The following is a 15547-nucleotide window of genomic DNA, read 5'->3' as shown; positions in this document are numbered from 1 at the left end:
GGTTTCTTCGGAGTTGTGAGGGCAGTCAGAGGGGCAGTTATGGTGCCATAGTCTGCCACGAAATTGCGGTAATACCCTGTGAGCCCTAAGAAGGCTCTCACTTGGGTTTGTGTAGTGGGGGTAGGCCAGTCTTGTACTGCTTGTACTTTACTAGGAAGAGGCTGTATCCTCCCTCCACCTACTTCATGTCCAAGGTAAACCACTGAGCCTTGTCCAATCTGGCATTTACTAGCCTTTATGGTCAAGTGTGCTTTCTGAAGAGCCTGGAGCACAATCCCGAGGTGTTTCACATGGTCTTCCCAGGTGGCACTGAAAACTGCTATATCGTCCAGATATGCAAGACAGAATTTGTCCAACCCATTCAAAACATGATTCACAAGCCTATGGAAAGTGGCAGGTGCATTCTTCAACCCGAACGGCATTACCCGGAATTGGTAAAGGCCGTCTGGAGTAGAAAACGCTGTCTTCTCCTTGGCATGTTCTGCTAAAGCTATTTGCCAATAGCCAGCAGTGAGGTCAAACGTGCTGAGGTACTTGGAGGCACCCAAAGTATCCACCAGCTCATCTGTTCGAGGCAAGGGGTGTGCATCTGTCTTGGTGACAGCATTCAGAGCCCTGTAGTCCATGCAGAACCTCAATTCAGAAGTGCCTGCCTTTGGAACCAAAACCACAGGGCTGGACCAAGGACTACTAGAGGGTTCAATCACCCCAAGGTCTAACATCTTGTTGACCTCGGTCTTAATATAAGACTGTACTTTGTCTGACATCCTGTATCCCCTACTTTTGGTAGGTACACTGTCTCCTGTGTCTATGTTATGTTTGCACCAAGGTGTCAAACCAGGCGACTGTGAAAACACGGGGGAAAACTGCCTAAGCAAACTTTTCACCTCAGCCTGCTGATCCGAAGTCAGGTGAGGGGCCACTCGGACACCCTCAAAGGAGCTATCTGAAGGACCGCTTTGGAACAAGTTGGGGAGAGGTTCAGACTCCTCTTCCTCAACATCTGAAGCCAGTAGCAGTGCTGCGATTTCGACTCTTGGGACGAAAGCCTTCAGCCTATTCATGTGGAACACTTTTGGAGCCTGTCCAGGCCTTCCAAGGTCCACTAAATAGTTAACCTCACCCAGGGGCTCCACCACTGTGTAAGGGCCTGACCATTTGTCCTGTAAAGCTCGAGGCCTTATGGGATTCATGATCAGGACTTGCTGACCAGGTGTAAAGTTGATGAGGGAAGCTTTCTGGTCATACCAATGTTTCACCAGCGCTTGTCCTGCCTTCAATTTATCACTAGCCAAGCCCATCAGAAGTACCATCCGTTTTCTGAGCCCTAGCACATAATCAACTATGTTGGTAGTAACAGGGGGAGTGGGCATCTCCCATCCCTCTTTGACTATGGCTAAGGGTCCCCGTACAGGATGACCGAACAGAAGTTCGAAGGGGCTGAAGCCAACACCCTCCTGTGGTACCTCTCGGTAGGCAAACAGTAAGCATGGTAAAAGAAGATCCCATTTTCTTCTCTGAGGTTCTTCCAGAGCCCCAATCATGCTCTTTAACGTTCTGTTGAAACGTTCCACCAGACAATTGGTCTGGGGGTGGTATGCAGAAGAGAACTTGTAGGTGACCCCACATTCTTTCCACATAGCCTGCATATACTTCGACATAAAGTTGCTGCCACGATCCGACACAACTTCTTTAGGGAAGCCAACCCTAGTAAATATGCCAAGTAAAGCTTTTGCAACTGACTTGGCAGTTACAGTTTTCCATGGGATGGCCTCAGGTTATCTGGTTGCATGGTCGACCAGCACCAGGATAAACCTATTGCCCGAGGATGTTTGCGGGTCAAGGGGACCAACGATGTCGATCCCTACCCTTTCAAATGGTACCCCCACAACTGGGAGTGGTATCAATGGAGCTTGGATTGTCGAGCCAACCTTACCAGATAACTGGCAGGAGGCACAACTCCTGCATTGACTTTCTACTTGCACCCCCATCTTGGGCCAGTAGAAGTGCATGGATAACCTTTGCTTGGTCCTCTTAATACCAGGGTGACCAGTAAGGGGCACTTCATGCGCCAACTGCAGGAGGAAGGGCCTAACAGCAAGGGGAACCACCAACCTCCAGTGGTCTCCTTCTGTAGACTCTGTGGGCTCACTATACAGGAGTCCACCTTCCCAATAAATCCTATGCGTCCCAGGAGGTTCACCCTCAAGCTGGGAGCAGGCCTGTCTCCTTAGGCCTTCCAGAGATGGGCACTCACGTTGGCCTTTACTGAATTCGTCCCTATCAGGACCACCTTCTACTAACAAGTCTTTTAGTTCAGGATGATCGTTGGGGTCAAATACTTCAGGCATCGCCACCTCCTCGTCAGGCCCGGGCGATTGACCAACTTCCTCCACCGCAGTGGTAGGCGAGCTTGGGGGAATATTCTCTTTCCCTCGTCTTGACTTGTTCACTCCTTTCGCCTTGGGTTTCCCCTTCGGCTGGGGCGGCGTATTGGTCTTGGCCAATGCTGCCCGTGCTTGAGACCGTGTGTAGGGTCTTTCGGCAGTGTCTCCTATGAGCCCTAAAGCTCTGAGATCATTACCTAACAAGACCTTTCCCGGGACGTTTCTCTGAATGCTCACTGGAATCCTGACTGCTGTACCATTTAAAGTAAGATTTACAGGTATTACTGGGAACATATGGAGTGGGCCGTCCGCCAATTTAGTGGGCATCAGAGTAGCTCTGGCAACTTCCTCTGAGTCTACCAAGGTAGAATCCACTACAGTTCGACTGCACCCACTATCCCTAAGAGCTGGAGTATCTACTCCATTGATCAGCACACTGTCTTTAAAGTAGTGTTTGGTATTATCTGGAATCCTAGCATAAGCCTCTGTGACTTTAGGCTCCCAGGAACCCAGGGAAACTAAAACTACCTCAGCCTCTATCCCGCTGGGAAATGAGTCTGAGGAGAAGGATGCTCCTGTAATCTCTTCTTCCTCGTAGGAGGAGAAGGCCAGATTAGCGGAGTGGACCCCCAAAGGTCTAACCTTACACCGGGGATCCCCCTTCACGTGGTCAGTTGCTCCACAAGCAAAACAAGATCCATTGGGTCTGTTTACATAGGGAGGCTTATTGTAACCAGAGTTCTGTTTCGGAGGCTGACCTCCACTACCCTGTGAGTTCTCTTGTGTCTTACCCTTATTTTTCTTTTTGTGGCCCTTTTGAGAAGAAGATTTATCAGATTCTCCACCCTCCTTATCTTTAGACTTTTACCCGTGCTCCTGCTTACCAGGATGAGTTTTGTCCTTATGGGACACTTGATGTGACACCCATAAGTCTGCTGCAATGGCCAGCTTCTTAGGATCTATCTCCTTTGAATCGGCCAAATGCTGCTTAAGCTCCGGGGAAGAAGATGCAAAAATGTGTTCCAGCATGACAAGATTTATCATGCCTTCGAAGGTAGAAACCTTATAACCTTCGACCCAGCTAGTTAAGTTTTTCAAGGATTCGGTGACATAAGATACCCAAGTTCCACCTTCCTTTTTCTTATACTCTCTGAATCGTTTCAAATATTGGGCCGGAGTCTTCCCAAACCTTAAAATGAGAGTTTGCTTTAACATTGCGAAATCAGCTCGCTCAGCCTTCGACATTTCCATAATGGCACTACAGCCAGAATGCTGAGTAACCAGGCAATATTATCAGCATTATCAACTTGTTGAACTTCGCATGCATACTCAAACACATTCAGCCAGTCCATAATATCATTCCTTTCCTCATACACACTGAGCAGATCTTTCGGAAACCGTGGATGAGAGGAGGCCCCAGACCCATGTCCAGGACCCTTGGACCCATTTGCAACCTGAAGCTTGGCCAGTTCCAACTGGTGATCCCTGTCTTTCTGTTTTTCTGCCTGTTCGATTTTTAGTTTGGCTATGCTGAATTCAAGCTCCTTCTGCCTAAACCGCAGCTCTTGCTTCTTGAATTCAAGCATAGCCTCCCCATCAGCACTGGCAGAGGAAACATTAGACATCTCATCCTCCCTGTCCTCGTGGTCGCGGTGGATCAGTGCAGCGGCAGAACCGTCGGTTCTACCAGTGAGAGCAGCCCCACCTCCTTCCGCACTGTCCTCAGAAGTTATAGCGTCAAGCTGCGCTTCTTGCCACACCACGATTCTTTGGATCATATCCAATTTCGTGCCTTGAGAGGAAACACCTCTCTCCGCACACATCTTTTTCAATGTTTCTGATTTGGAAGCATTTAAAGTTAACAAGGTATTTGTTTCCATACTGTTAGATAGTACTATGGCCTTTTTAAAGTTATACTACAACAATTCACTACGTGTCCTGGTAGGAATAACTTGAAATGCCTTAGTTCGTGCGCAACACTGGATACCTTCAGTCGTATCCCACCGCTGTACACCAATTTGTTAAGACGGATTTCTGAACTCTGTCCTGGCGGCGCAGAAGTTCAGAAGGCCAACCTAATTACTTGGAACAGGGTAACCTCTGGACAAGCCAGACCAATCAGGGTAGCGATCGCGGCGGTCAAGACTAGGTCTCAAGAGGGGTGAGGGTGACTGAAAGCCCGCAATGAGCACACAAAGCAAGGACACTTACAAACTACTCCAAACAGGTGTTATATTAAAAATATATACACATTTATTCCAAGGCCTTTAAAACAATGACCGTAGCGAGAAATCACAATACAACTCTAGTAAACCAACACATACCATACAATACAATATATATACAAATACAAACAAGTCTCAAGCGTTAGATGCACGAAATGTCTAGTCCACCTAAAAGGGAGGGAAAACAGGCAGTGCGAAATAATGCTGAGACCCAGTCCGCCTTCAGAGGCACCTAACTAAAAGGAAGTCCGAGCCCTACGAAGAGTGGAGCCTTGTGCTCAAAAGTACCTGCACACGCTGGTGCCAACGGGCAAAAGGGGAGTCTCTTTAAGGGAATTCAGGCAGTTCAGTTTCGTGCACAAATGAAGAAGAACAGTGTTTCGCAACTCAAGCGCAGCCTCCACTGTGGGCAGAAGCAGAGCGCGAGTACGGAAAGGCGTGCTGTTTTGACACAGCGGGGAAAAGCTATGGGCTCCTGCAGGAGGGCGACCAGTTCCTAGCTTTGCTACTCACCGGTCCCCGATGCAAGCAGACCCAGGCTTCTCCGCGTCAGTTTCAGTCGCTGGCAGGTTCAGAAAAGCAGGGGACGTCTCGTCGATGTGTTGAGTCTGCAGCAGCAGAGTTGAGTAAAAGACGTCCCAAACGAAGGAACCCGCACAGTTTGTTACCACAGCAGGGCAACAGAGCGGCCGTGTGTATCTGAGTCAAATGTACACTACTCACTTCAGACCTGGGAACGCCAAGTGTACGAATCGGGTGAGAGTGACAAGGACTCGAAATACTACACAACTTGGCGGCGGTTACAGAGCAAGACTCCTGTGTAGGCTGGTGAGTCTGCTGGATGGCCCAGAGACGCTTCCGAAGGCTTACTAGCAGGAGATGGTGAAGATGCCGAGAATAGCTGTCCCCGCTATTCCAAGGGTCGAAGTACCAGTACAGGCCTTCTGGTTCGATCAAAGGTGAAAAGGGTTTCACAAGGCGACAGCAGTGCAGAGGAGCAGTCCTTCAGCGGGTCACCAGCGATTCCTCGGTTCAGCCTCTTGGTTGCAGGATACTTGGCTCCTGTATTCCTTCGTTCGTGAGAACTCAGGAGATCGACAAGGTAGTGGTGTTTCCAGCCCCCTCTTATCCACGGTTCCCTTCGCGCCAAAACGGAGGGGACCCAATGGGAGATCCACTCATCAACACTCACACCATTTGTGGACCTATCACGGACCACGGTGGTCCCAGGCATTCACACCACCCTAGACTCTCTGGCACCCAGGATGTGTACTGGGACCAGACATCCCAGCTCACATCCTGGAGGCACACACCAGGCATGTAGAAGCCCGCGAAAGCATCCGTGTTTCGCGGGAAAGTACATGCCCAAATAATGAAGGCCCCGGGTCGGCTCGACCTGGGGAAGGTGAGGGGAGCAAGACAGTCAGCGGACAGGCCAAAGGAGCCTCGTGGTCTGGCCATTTTGGGAGCCAGGCCACCATTTTGGGCTAAGCACGAGAAACGCGCTTAAAACGCCAAAAGGAGCTCAAAACACAAGAAACGATCGCTGCCACCATTCCCGTTCGTGAATCACTTGCACCGATCAGTTACAATCCTGAAAGAGTATCTATGGCCTGTAGAAGGCTAGAGACCCAAGAGAGCAGTAACTTAGCTTACAGTGCCCTCTTGTGTCATGTTGCACGAAAGCTGCAACATGATAAAAGAAACTACGGAAAACAGCGTTTCCCGGTACTGACTGTCTTAAGGGCATGTCAGTTTCCCCGTAAGAATGGAGCGAAAGCCCAGAGGAGTGCGGCAGAAGGCTGCACTTCTCTGGCAAAGTCGAGAACAAGGTGAAAAACAACAGCAAAAAGTTTAGGGGTTGCCACATGGAAGGAAAAATACCTACAATTATGAAATCTTTCCTAACACTGGGAACACTTAAATAAGATGCATACAGTAGGCAGTGTCATAATGGGCCCCAGTAGTTGACGGGGAACAAATGGCAGACAGATAAAGGACATGGCTGACAATAAACTTGATTGACTGAACAGTGTGGTGGGGGCAGTGCCATGAAAGGGTGAGAGAGTACATTTAGAGACATGAATTCAGATAATTTAAGTTAATCAATAATTAATTGGTTAAAGTGACAACTACAATGAAGTGGTGTGTATGGGGAATGTAAGGGATCCCCTTGCAGTGCAGTTTCATATGGGAGTTGTTCTTTTTTGGACAACAGCACTGATTTGGCAGAAAAGGCTCATAATTGTATTTATTTATTTATTGTGTTACGGTTTACACTTAAACCGTTCGCAATACAGATCAACACTACTAAACTACCACATCACATTTATGTATTAAGAAAATAAATGAATTAGAAAAGGAACACTTCATACACTTATATAGTTATTCTTAAAAACACCATCAATTGCGTACACCCGTGATTCTATTCATTCACCCACTTACTCCTACAAAATCACAAAATTGTTTTTTAAAAATAATGCTAAAACAGCAATTGAAACTGACATCTGCTCAGCCCTCAAGAATGTATGCCTGAATTTAGGCTGGAGTAATGATAAGTCTTGGATATTTCATAGATTCACATGCTTGAATAGAATACCAAGCAGTTAATCAGTTTGAACGTGTCTAATAGCAAGACGTTTGTATATATATATATATATATATATATATATATATATATATATATATATTCAATGAAAAAACTTTGTTAAAGAGACATTAAGGTTGAGTTGCACTAATAAAAACATAACAAATTCAGTGGAAAACCATTGTTAAAGGGGTGTTATTATTACAAGTAAAACCAAAAAAAACACTCCAGAAATTTACCAGTTATGGTAAGGTAAGCAACCATAACTCGGGCCACCATCGTGCACTGCTAAGACTAACACCCAGGACATCAAAGACCATTAAACAACATTTTTTCACTGAATTTCATGGATTTTTACCAGGATACCCTAGGTTTTCTACATGTCCCTTACATCATACTGACTCCCCTGCATTCAACGTGATAGCTACAGAGTCCGCAGACTGCGCAAATGGCTGTGGACTTCAGACAGCGTTCACACTGCCCAAAAGCACAAGGGTTACCTTACATTGTTGTATCCTGCAACGGGTAAAGACATGAACATGAAACAATAAGAGATATATGTAGCACATCCAAAAATAAATATATATAGAAAATCTGTACTTGAGAAACCAGAAGTATGCTTTCATAGGGAGCGCAACATAATGGAATACACCAAGCACAAAGCTTAACGGTACACCTAAGAGTATTACTTCAGTGGAACCTTGCTTACACACTGACAAGCAGCTGGCAGTTTTTCCAGAAGAAACCCTTAGTAAATAGTAAGTGCACTGTATTTCATTCAACAGAAATGGCAAGGACACTGGAATGGTTTGAGGAACATTTCCCCCATGACGAAATGAGTGAAGGAAACAACTCTAATGGTACAGAATATATTTATTAAAGCAGAAAAAGTGATGTAATTTGTTTAGTTGTCACTAAAACATGGTTTTCATTTTAACAGTACATAGTGGGAATGAAGAAAGTGGGCCTGAATTACAATTAAATTAACCTGAACATGGCCACAGACAGCCCCTGACTGCAAATGCACAAAATTAACCCATAAACTTATCTGCAAAAATGTATGAACTAAATAGTAATTTTGTAAAGTTGATGACATTTGTTAAAAATTCATGTAAAGGAAAATATACGATATCACTGCTCGACTTGTACCTGTGCCCATTCACCCTGTCCGAACCAATCATCCCCATCATATTTCCTAAATGAAAGAGGCTATGATGAAACCTCATTCCCTTCCTCCCCTCATGAACAGTGTGTAGAAAACCCCAAATCTCCCACATATGTTTCCCATTCTGATTCCCCATCTCTTTCCTAATTGATTGTATGTTTTCCTTTTAATAAATATGTGTGTGTGTACTGTTGGTGCATGTGTTTTTAAAAGTCCAATTTGAAGTCTGAGGACTGCTCAACTGTCCGACCTGTCAGTAATCAAAATGGAGATGCGCCCGGACACCGCGCCTGTCAGCACATGTCTGCCCGGTTGTGTCGCACGTTTAATTCATTTCAGGGTCTCCACTCCTGTCCTACGAACACTAGCATGCATGCGCACCTGATCTCCCTGTGCCCCCATGTACAGCTACAGGACCACCTTCATGCAGCGCCACCTCAGGTCAAATCACAAGTCAGCAGTTCGAAAGGTCGTACCTTTCGAAGGGACGAGTGGGCTGACAGCCACTACCTCACCCTAATTATCTGCTCCTGCCACCACAAGGGACACTCCTGTGGGGCAGAGGTTCCCTGCAAAAGCCTTGCAGGCCATCCACAACACAGTTGACCCTTATCTTCCGAGGATGATAGTGCTGTGCATGTACTGGGACACACCGTTTTGTAGGGGGGAGCAGTTTCACAGTGCTTTCAAGGCTGCAGTCAAGAAGCATGAGAAACACTGTCACCTACCTGATTAAGGCCCACCCGACATCTTCCTCTCTCCACCTGCATCTTCATCCCTGCTGGTTGGTTCCCCATCCCTCCCTTCCCTCCCATTCCTTGTCTCTCCTGCAAAAAAAGTCAACAAAAATATAAAACACAAAAAAAGTTCTTTTCAGAGCCACGTTTCACAGTTTAAAAATAGAAGTACCAAAAAATGTTACAGGCACCTACGCAGCCTGCAATTTGCCAAATGTCTCCTTCGTTGCAAACTGCAGTGAAATTCCAGTAACATGCCCTAAACTGTTCCCTCACAATGAACAATGATAATGTCCGGATGTTGCAGTGTGACCAAAATGACACAAAATGGGAGCAAGTCCACCCACCTCATGCCACACACTCCATACCATTGCACTTGAACATCATGAAATCCAGGATTTTCAGCCACTCCACACTGCTTTGCAGACACCTTCAACCAATGGATACATGAGTCCCCCAAAATCCACACACTCTGCCTCCTGAAAGACCTAGCCATAGCTGTCTGCACTCCTCTTCCTTGTGTCTCTAGCTTCAAGAAAGCATTTAAAGCATACTTCTTTAATTCCAATGTTTAGTTTTTCTCCCCTTGTCCGGCTGTTCCCTGGCTCACTCTCTTTTCTTCTTGTAAGACCAGGCTTCTGTCTTCCTGCGCACTGCAGCCTTTGGCCGTGTTGAGAATTATAAAATTAAAATAACTTGAAACACTTGTGTATAAGTGCATAATAAATAAACAATCCATCAAATCAATCAATAATAATACTAATAATAATAAATCCACTGGCAGAGTTACCAATGGTGGAATTACCAACTGCAGAATGACCACCGTTGGAGTGCCATGCATCCCCAGAGGCAAGCACAATCATCTCTGCAGGGAAGGCCAAGTCTAAGGTTCCTAATATATGGGTGTGAAAACCCAAATTTAGTGATTAGGTGCTCACAGTCCTAGCGGAACAGGTGGTGGCCCTTTCTGACGAACTCTATGGGTCACAACAACAGAAGAACACAGAGCAGCACAAGAATGCCATCTGGGAAGACATTCAGGACAAGGTGGTGGCTGTAGGCCATGTCCCACGTGATGCAGAGGACATGAAGAAGAGGTGGAACAACCTCAATTCCTGAGGCTGCAGCCTAATTTCCAACCAGTAACAGGAGAAAGCTCCCTCAGGTGGAGGAACACTAAACCCTCTACAGCTGATCCCATGGGAGGAGATAGTCAGCATTGTGGGACTAGAGGGTGTGAGTTTCGGAGATGGTTGGGCCAAGTAACCAGGGAGAAGCTGGAGAGTACATGGGTGAATGATGGGCCCTTTGCAGAACAACCCTAATAGCATGTAGACATACACAAACTGCCATGCATCCAGGCAACAGCAACCCCGAAAATGCATGACCCATCCATGTGACTACTGCAGACCATTACATCATGAGTCATTGAAGCTGTGATCCCCCTTACATTCCAACCAAGTAGAATAACAAGCGCATGACATACGCAACCACCAACATTGAACTGCAAGTGACAAGGACTAACACACAAATGCATTACACATCACAACCAACGCTTGCCCGCACACCGGTCACCCATGCATAGACATCACAGCATGACTGGTACCAAAAATGTAGCGCATGTCAGGCAAAGAACACCACTGGACATGTGTCTCAAAGCAACCACTGCAGCTGACAAATAGCTGCAAGGCCCACATGGAGACAATGTCAAACCTTATGTCATCATGACTCCACCACAACTAGCAGAGCACCCCTCAGCTGACAGTACTACAGGATATGCAAGCAACATCCGTCCTGCCCTACATGCGCACACGTGACCCTTTATGTCAGTGATACATATGACTACACGGTCCAAGACACGACCCCCACACTGACAATATTCACGCACATCAATAAATGCTGTAAACTGCCATATTGTCAATCACATGAGGTATGACCCCCTGGAGGCCTAACACCCTGTGACCCCATGGTACACAAGACAATACATGACAACACACCTAACAAATTAACATGAAGGGACTGATGCACAATTTCATTTATCCCAACAGGCACACAAGACACCCAGGAACCCTCTGAAGGTGATAGTACCTCGGGACACAGGCACCAGCAAGTTCTACAAAGGCCACTGGCCATGCCTCAGCCAGGAGTGGGAGTGTCACCCCCAAACAAAATCCAAGGCGACACTGCCCTCCAACTCCATGGCCACTGGCACACCAGCCACAATTTTGAATTTTTTTTTTAATTGTTTTTAGCTGACATAATCAACTTTTACAATTTCATTTATCACATATCAATAGAACAAAATTAGGTACATTCTCATGATGTACAACAAAATTTAAGAGCAAATAAATTGTCTAAACTCAGCTGATAGTTTCAAAACTTACTAACATAAGTATCTTACTAAAAACACAATAGGAAATAAAACGTAAAAGATCTGATCAGTAGAGGCCATTAGCAATAAAACCATTAGCACTCGGCTCCTAACAGTAAACGGTTCAGCAGTCAGACATGATTTCATTATTCAAGTTTGTGTTTGAATCCTCGAGTTTTAATGCTCGCAGGATGTTAACAGTCCCAATTCTAAGAGATACCAAAAGGACTGAGAATATAATTTCCTACATATGATCAGTCGACAGTTCTCCAAACATCATTAGAGGTTTTCCAAGAAACTGTGTACGTAAGTTACTTAGATTTTTGCATGTTTTGCAGCCACAATTCAACTGCCTACTTAGGCCATTACGGAGGCCGCAGCTCCACTCGAAACAGGGGCACCCCCCACCACTGCTGGAGACTTAGGAGTAGTACACAGCGGCCCGAATGCTGAAAATATCCAGGCATGTGCCCAGCCCACTGCAGCCACTGCCACTGTGCAGTCAGAGGTTTCCTCATCCAACTCCAGTTCTGCCTGTTCACCTGTGAGCCACTTCTCACTGTAAATTCTCCCCTCTGTGCAGCCTCGCACCCACGCTGCCCTCCCCCTTATCATCTCACCGTGCCCTCCACTTCAAGCTGTCAGCGGACAGGTATGACAATGCAGGGCAGGCAGGCGGGCATCCCACATCTCCTGACCCAGTGCCCCACATTGCAAGCCATATGGGAGTGGCCGGACAGAATCGAGGAACGGCAGGCTGAAATACATGCCATCACACCGGGGCAATTGTGCCATTCATGTGCGGTGTGTGATGTGATCCAGCAGGCCTCCAGGCAGGTGGCCACATCCATTGACTGGCTGTGAGTCAGTCAGTTCGGTGTCAGCCACCCCTACTAAGGGGTCAGTGGCAAGCACTCTGCCCTGGTGCTGCAAGTCTTGTGCTCCCCCGCCTGTTCAAAACCGGGACAAAATAAAGCACAAGTGGTTCAGTACATGGGACAGACTCATGGTGTGGGGTGGGTGATGGAGTTGGGATCAGGGTGTGGGGTGGGTGATGGAGTTGGGGAATAGGGTTTTCTGATTTTGAAAATACATCACTGACAATTTATACAGTGTTTATTCTATGGTGGTGATACATGTGCATTCAGTGAATCATCAGTGAATTCAGAGGTGCATTTGTGCTAAGTCAAATACAATTACCCATGTGGTCCTGGCAGACCATTCGCCCTTATCTAACTTCACCTCGTATGTCCTGAGGTGCCCTGTATTCACCTGCAATGTCTTTCTATCAGATCCAGGGGCTCTGTATTTTTACTTTGTATGCACATGTTGTGCATTATTGCACATATGACTATAATTTTACCAACTTTCTCATGGCTGTACATGGGTGCCCCACCTGAATCTAGTCCTCAGCAGTTTGAAGGTGCGCTCAATGCACTCCCTGGTCCTCCTGTGGCCTCATTATAGGCAGCCTCCTCTGGGGTACCAGAGGTCTTCATAGGTGTCATCAGCCAAGATAACTGCGGATAGCCTGAGTCATCTACAAGAAATGTAACATACAGAGTTAGGCATGGCCGTTTGTCTGTTGAGGAACATGTATATACCTCGGGAGGATAGCTCAGTGGCAACCTGCTCGCTTGGAAGCAAGACGACACGGAGCACCGCAGGTTCGACCCCCGGGTCCATGCTTAGAAACCTCTGGGTATTAAGCGTGTTATAAATAGCCTATCATATCATATCATATGGGCCTATTGTGCCGTTGGCCTATGTGCACCCATCTGTGCATGTGGATGAAGCACCTTGCATCAATTGTGGTGGAGGGGCCTTGGCCTACAGAGTGCACTTTCAGTCATTCACAGTGTATGCAACATCCTCATGTTTTTGTCTATGGGCTGACATCACCCATGCAGTTGACACTATGTAGATGGCAATAGGCCATGTACAGCCACATGTCCATGCATTGGCAGGGAATGGCTTGATAGTTGCTTTGCTTGGTGTCACTGATTGTGTTCTGCTACCTTGCATGCCAGGATGTCCTGTGGAGTGAGCCGAAGTCAGTATGTGTACTGGGTAAGTCAGTCATGGCTCATCGCCTATTCATTGCTTTCTTGGTTATGCATTATGGGACTTGTAGTTTGCTCACATTATTTCTCATTCCGTTCTCCATGTGTGCCACAGTGCTATGTCTTTGGCAGATTGACTACTACTACTACTTACCCACAAGCCAGGTATGCATTCCTCTGTGTGTGCCCATGTATGTTGGTAGGGTGCTGTTCCTCAGTATCATGGCATCATGTGTGGCACCAGGGTATCGGGCTTAGTAGTGTCTTATTGTGATATCGGCATCACATGTAATTTGGAATTCTTGGATTGGAACATTGTCCTGTTCTGGTATGCCTGCTCCATTTCCTGGGGGCCACTAATGTCACATTTGTGCAATCCACTGCTGTTATGGTGTTGGGGTACTGGGCCATGGAATAGAAATGTGCCTTTGATCCGTGAACCTGCGCCTGGGTGGGGGGCATGGAGATCTACTGATGGGCATGCCCCATGAGCGCATCCAGGACTTGTTCCAGAACCTTTGAGATAGTTGGCTTGGACATACCATGCAGCGTCCCAACAGTGCACTGGAATCCACCTGTGACACAGAAGTGTAGGACGGACACAAGCTTTACCGGGGGAGGAGTGTGGCCTTTCTGATTGCGATGGTGCTCTGGAGAAAAGCCTCGATCATGGGGGGGGGCAGGCTTGTGATGGTGTGACCGTGAAAGCAATAGAGTGTCACTAATTGGTTGTCCGTCAGTATCCAAGGGGATGGGCGAACACATGGTATGGGTGCCCTCTGACAGCTCACGTCTCCTGCACCTTTGTGGTGCCTTTCACCTTCCCTGTTGGAGCCTTGCATACTGCTGTAGCTGGATGGATGGTAGCAGGTTCTGGATCACATAATTGATGTCTGTTTGTGACTGCATGTTGCTTGGACTTGTGTTTGGGGATGGTGTGGGCCTTATATACTCTTGAGGGGATTGTGTGCACCTGTGACTTATTTTCCACCACCTGCATGCATTAACCTCTACCTTTTTGGTGGCGGTAACTGCACTATGTTTTTGGTTGAATTACCGCTGATTATGTAATTACCTTTCTTCCACTTTCCTTCCCGACCTTAAGTGCGGAACCCCCTCCCTTGCACGCCTTTTGAACATTGGCAAATCCCTTCCCATCTACAGGGTTGGGGGCTGTGCCAGGGTTAAAGTGGTAGGCAGCACAGAAGAATGCCTTCCTATGTGCAGGGTTAAGACGAGGGATTGGAATGAAGATGGGTGGCACCTACCTGACAATTTGCCTAGGGTGTCAAAATTCCTTGCGATTCCTGTTGAGGGGACGAGGGACTTTATCCTACACTCCATTACTAAAGGACAACGGCAGCATGGCATGCACGGGAATAGCTGGTGCAAAGAAACTTGCAGCTGCTATGAATAGATTGGAAGGCTTGCCAGAAAAGAAGCTGTTACTTTTTTAGTTAGCAAAATGCACAGTGTGTGAGTATATTTTGGTGAGTTGGTGGAACTCCTTCACTCATGTATCTGGGAAGGATACACAGAGGATGGGGTTGACCCAGCTGCTATGGGTGTGACCCTCACTCAGATAATGCTTGTTTAAATTCCTAGGCCCATGGGAAGTCTGAATGAACTGAAGTCCAGAAGTGGCCTGTTTTAACCCCCGAGAGAGGGAATCAACAAGCATGTTTTCTTGCATTAGAAAAGGGATGGGCTTTGAAGGGTAAGTTTGTGGACTGGTTGCTTTGGCCAATCCTTGTACTGTTATGTAATCAGCATTGGGTTACTGGGAGGCTAAACAATTATTAAGGTTAGGATTGAGACTTTTCTGTTGGCCATATTGTTTGGACATTTCTCTGTTGTCTAGGACATCCCTGGTGGGCAGAGGATTTATTAGAGAATGCTTTGGACATGTATGCTTTATTATGAGGGGAGCATCAGGAGCACAACGGGAACAACATTTCGTTTTGCCCACCCTGACATAGTTTTATTTAGAAGTCCTTCTTTAGTTGAAGAGT

Source organism: Ambystoma mexicanum, chromosome 8 (assembly GCF_040938575.1).
Source record: "Ambystoma mexicanum isolate Mex_15411 chromosome 8, UKY_AmexF1_1, whole genome shotgun sequence".
Lineage (NCBI taxonomy): Eukaryota > Metazoa > Chordata > Amphibia > Caudata > Ambystomatidae > Ambystoma > Ambystoma mexicanum.
The sequence above is the reverse complement of the archived record's forward strand: the minus strand, read 5'-3'. Positions refer to the sequence as shown.